The sequence below is a fragment of the Acomys russatus genome, chromosome 22, assembly GCF_903995435.1.
Source record: "Acomys russatus chromosome 22, mAcoRus1.1, whole genome shotgun sequence".
Lineage (NCBI taxonomy): Eukaryota > Metazoa > Chordata > Mammalia > Rodentia > Muridae > Acomys > Acomys russatus.
The window spans coordinates 40,875,156-40,881,155 of NC_067158.1; positions in this window are offsets into that span (position 1 = coordinate 40,875,156).

Below are 6,000 nucleotides of genomic sequence, written 5' to 3' on the forward strand. Positions count from 1 at the left end.
AAGTAAATGGCCACTTTTCCAACCATCTGCTTTGAGGGTTTTGTTACTTATTTAACTTCTATTTTGAAAATCATAAATGCAATGGCATAGCAAGCAGTATTACATTTATGAATGAGATTATAAAATGTAATCAAGCACTCTCTTTAATATTGTATTGAATAAAGACAGCATGTAGGCAGTTTTTGAAATAAAAACTTATCCAAGAAATTACTTCTTGCCTTTGTTACTGAGGCAATGAAAGATCAAAAGCGAAGCTGATCAAGGGTGACTTGTCTCTTTATATTAGTGAGAGTAATTTCCACTTAAAGCTAGAATGCAGATTCTAGCTTTGTGGTTAAACCTGTGTTTAAATGGCTCCCTTCTATGTCTGAACTTGCTATGAGTGTCTGGTATATATGTGATGAAGTTTATTTAGCACAGCCAAATGCCAACGTGCCCCAGTGATCTCTTTAACAGAAACCCTAGCCCATGCGGATTTCTTGAAGTTCACTTACTTGAACTGTTAATCGAGAGAGTGACTCAACAGGCCCCTGGATAGTTGAGAAACAAGAGTATGATTAGACGCAGTGAATCATCCTACAATGCCTAAATTGGTAATTTTCGTTATGAGCAGGGGGCCTAGACTTGGGTTTGGTCACAGTAAACACTATGTGGACCTTGTGTTTCGTCAAAGCCAGTGACCCAGTTTCAGTATGCCTTAACAAACACATGTCTCTCACAATCTAGTTCTCACTCACTTTAAAGAATATCAGTCCTTCAGACCTGGCCATCTGGTTATTGGTCTCTTTTGTTTAACTCATCGCTTTTCCACTCACTGCCTCTTTGGGCTTGGCAGTGTGTATTCTTGGTCTCCGGACTTTCTTATTCTTTGGTTCAGCATCATTCTTCTAAAGAAGCTCTAAGAAGCACATGTATGAGTCATATTTCAGCTTTATATATGGGGTGAATACACATATGTAAGTATCTATAGTCTACAACCCACTGTATATGAGTATTCAAATAGTAAACATGTAATTCTAAATAGTATTTATTTGAGTTGCAAAGGAAAGATAAAAGAAGGTGAGAGGCACTAAGCAGTATGTTGGTATTTAATTCTTGGACATATGTTATTAGATTTAGAAAATAAGAATGCATTTGATATTGCAAGTAAATATTAAGTTATGTATGTATATGTTAAAATATTTTATTAGCTAATTATCTAACAAACATGGATGATTAGCCTTTAAAATTTTTTTCTTATAAAAAAAGGTGACACACACACATATAAAATTTACCATTGAGCATTCTGTTGGCCCTTATTTTCTTCACCTTTGCCAGTTGTGCATATCTTTGTGAATCATCATCTATAGTAAATATATGCATATCTTATGAGGTTTGAGAGATACATTAATCTATACCTAGAACAATAAGTCATTAGGGGCCAGTTTAATATTACGCCCACTTAGCAGAATGATAGCAGTAAGTTCTCCCCTGGGGCCAATGGTTTGTAAGCCAGGAATGGAATCAGGTATGAATTTCATGTTGTGGAGCAGGACTTAAATACACTTGGAAAAGTGATTAGTTACCCTACAATATTCATGCTACCATTACACCAGAGGCATGTCAAGCCAATCAGACTATTATTACTGTTCCTGGAGTAATAGCTGATCACTTTTCTAGTAACATGCAAAGCACCTTCTGGCACTGTGGAAGCTAGTCAGTACTAATGAAGGTTCCAGGTGATTATTAGCTTGATTATACCATAGTCTGTGGCTCAAATACATGGTGACTTCATCAATATGGTCTTATTGTCAAGTTCTGGATGGTAACTAATGGTATTGGGATAGGCTGTAATGTCTGAGGGTCTATAGAGCCTCACTGGTGGTGTCTAGTAGGGTTGCCATAGTTCCATTAAATGTTAACTACATTTTAATTTCTTTTATATATGTATATACGCATATTTTAGTGAACTTGCATGGTAATAGGTAGGATTTCATATGACTTTTCTTGAAGGGTTTTTAGAATTATTTATCCCCCCTCTTACATTTCCTCTGCCTCTCTGCCTTATCATCTCCCACTTAAATCTAACATTTTCTGTTCTATCATTTTCCTTAAAGATGTACACTACTGCTTTGTCTTACATTTGCCTAATTGTTTTCCTTTTAAAATGTTTATTTTATTAGAATTTTGCTCTTTAGAGTATACATATAATTCTAGGATTAAGCAGGTTATAATTTATTCCTTTCACAGTTGATTAGCCAACTTGATTTATCTACTTAATTGCAAGACTATATCAAGATGAATGCCTAGCACATGTGTATTTACAAGAGTTTGTTGATAGTTACCTATAACTTCTCCTTGGCCCGTTTCACTATTGCTAACCGTCATCAAGCTGCTTTCACTCCCACAGGCATCGAAGACACATTTTATCTGTCAGTATTGTATTTTTTCTACCTTATAAAAGTCTTAGCAATTCTTCTATATTTCACTTCTAGAAATATAATCATTTTATCAAGATTTGAGAAAGTCTTACAGAGGTTGGGAAGTACTTAATTAGAATTTTGCTTAGTGTGTTTTAAATGTTGATCTTTATAAAACTTTGCCTTTCTTTCAGGGAAATGGTTTATGTCTGAAATCAGTCAGACTTTTTTCATAATATACTTGGTACTTGAAAACATAGTTATTATTGAATGCTATTTCACTTAATACATTGGAATTAACACTGGCCACATGCTTAACCTTATAATTGCAACTGGCTAGCAAAGGACAAACTGCAACATTTACTTCTAGTAAGGTGGAAAAAATAAAATTATGAACAAATTAAAAAGTTAAACAGTTGTTTCACTGAGATGCAGTTTCCTGGGTTCCAAATTAAATCACCACCAGGCTGCTTCTTTGTTATGTGTACAATGGTGAGACACAGTTAAATTTTAATTTACATTTTAAAACCCATTAGTTCTCCAAATAAAAACAGTATGTGTCATTCTTGAATTTATTTGTTGACATCTCATGCTTTTATTACATAATTAATTTAAAGTAAATGAAACAGTATGCATCACTTGTTAAATGGGAAATGTAAAAAATTTGTCTTTATATAGTATGAATATTATTAACAATTATATTAGCATCTTTATAATGTATTTAATAATATATGAGTCCCAAACTACTTTTATCTTGAGCTAGTTATATGCCCACAGAAAATGGTAAAATGATAGAAAATAATCATAAAGGGCTCAAGCAGTTGTATGTGAGATGGTTGTGTGTTTTGACAGAAAAACAAGAGTCCACTCTTTCCCAGGCCATGCTTCTATTCTTCAATTTGTAATTAAGTACACAGTGATCTTCTGTCCTGTTCCTGCCTCTCTTTTGCTTTTGTGCAAATTCTTCTAACCATGCCAGACTTCTTAGAAACTACAGAGAGCCAGGAAGATGCTGAGGAACATGGCAATCAGGTCTCAGCTGTCATTTAACACCCTGGCTATTTTTCTTTCTGACTGTGAAATTATCGATCTAAAGAGAACAGTGACTTTGGGTAATTTGAATTCCTATCTAGGGACTTACTTTGAGTAACAGTGTTAATATTTTATAAGGAAATCAGCATTTTTCTTTTAAATATCTACTTTAAAAGCTTTATTGTGCCATGCCATGGATTTATGATATCTTGAGGCATAGATGCTTTCTGTTAGAACACTGTTCACTTTCTTGCACAAGTCAACTGGCTGATGGAATTCAGTGTAGACAACTTTCTGATCACTATTGATGTATAGTGTATTTTTAAAAAATGACTCAGAGATATAACCATTTGAAAACCCATCCATAATTGTAAAGCTTTCCTAATTTTTCTGTATTTTGAAAAAAATTCTGTGATAAAGAACTCTTGCATAGACATTTTAAACTTCATGTATATATTTTGGTAAGTGTCCTTCATATTTGTATCTTATATCTCATAGAATTTGAGGTCAACTTCCAGGAAAATAATGAGAAAATCTACAGGAGGGTAGGCTAAAAACAATTTGATCCATTAATTACCATTACACCATTATTTAATCTTTCATTTTCTTATAAATTCAAGCAGATGGCAGACCCTGTGTTTTAACGCAGGGGGAAAATATTCAGTGAGTAAAGCTTTCAGCATGCAAGCTATCTTGGCATTTAGTTCTGAGTGACTTGACGTTCAAACACAGTAGTGGAAAGACAGACAGACAAACCAATAGAGAGTACTGACTTCTATCTAGAGAGTGATTCCTGAGACAATGAGGCAAAGAAGGCTCGGGGGTTCCATGGTGACATCTTGTTAGTTTGGGAATATGGTATAAGATTCTTAGGTATTCATGGCTCAAGCAAATACTCCTGTTTTTTGTTCTCAAAAGTAGTACAGCAATTCAGCAATGGAAGATTGAAAATGCCAAGATGGTCTTTATCCACAGCCACTGTGAGCTAATGGCTGAATCAACTTACTGTATTCCCCAGTGTAATTATTCTGGGATCTTAGCCCAATACTGTGGTATCCCCAAGGATAACTTGTTATTTCCACAAAACATCATAGGAATTAATGGAAACCCACTGGTTGTGTCGTTGAGGAGCTTGCATGTCTGTGAATGTCGATCAATATAATGTGTTCTTCCTTCATTCTGATTACAAAACTTCTTTTCTGTAGTCTAAGATTCTGAGCCCCCCCCCCCCCCATTTATCTGCTTCTTCATTTACCCATCACAGCGTTTGAGTACATGTTTATCTGGAGGATAATTCTAAAGTAACCTTTACTCCTTATAATGAGTTAAACGGTCCAAGGCTGTAATAATTTCACTATCTTTAAGATTCTAGTTATACAAGTTGTGTGAATTGGAGAGATGTACTGCACAGCCTGGTGCTTTGAATTCATCAGGAATAGCTCACTTAAGAATCTGTCAAGAGAGACTTTATGGTGCCTGCTTTACAAAGCAAACAAAAGCAAACAAAAGTAAACCCAATAAGCTGTTATGTATAAGAAAATGTTGTCAGAGGGAGGGTAGCTTCAGTGATGGACATGCTGATTATACGTGGCAGTTGGGATGATGGTAGTACCTGAGTATTATGCATACCAAATTCATCACATTTTATATATAAGTTATATATAATTATTACCTCAAGAAAATGGAAAATCCCACAAGTACAAAGACAGTATTCAAACAAGAAAAAAATGTTGAGACTTAGATTTATAGTAACAGAAATGTTACTTTTATTATAATTGAGGACAGACTTGTAGGGACATGAGGCGGAAAGGAAAACAAACTCAATGAGTTTTATAGAAACGGTTTCTATTTCTTTTACATGGCATGTCTGTTAATTTTCTCCTCCACTCCTTTCCCCCTTTCCTGAACCATTTCCCTCCCGTCTATTTCTGCAGCCTTATCCCCAGGCTATATGTGTTTTTCTGTTCTTGAGGGAGAGTTGACCTTGCATCCTTTCATTGAAACGGGAACAGCATGCCGAAGAGATTCCTCGCCTTAACCTCGTGGCATATGGACTTTAAAGGACTAAGAAGGTATTCTCCAAGTCTAGTACTTAAGAGCAGTCTTCATGGTCTTTTTCCCAATTCAGTTCTCAGTCCTCCACGTGAATACACTCCTCAGCAGTTCTCTTTCTCGATATGGTCCAAATTACTTGATTTAGCTGAAAATGTATCCAACTCTTTCTAATCAGAATCACTATTACAGAAAAATGAAACCTTTGTAGAAAGATGTACCCAAAAACGCACACACAAAAGAAGCATAAGGTAATCAACGTTTCATATTTCATCCATACAACAGGCTCCTCTTCTCAGTTTTCTATGTGCTATGAATGAAAGAGTTTAACTTTTTTCTCCTTTAATTCCTACATGAATCCACGTATTTCCTTTCTCCAAAACTAATTTTCTCCTTGAAATTTAACTTTGCAAAATTCCCTCAGTTATTATCCCAACATGGTGATGTACTTGTGTGCTTGAAGGAAACCTCTGACCACCTTGCCCCTCTACCTTGCAGCAATCTTCCAGATGCACAG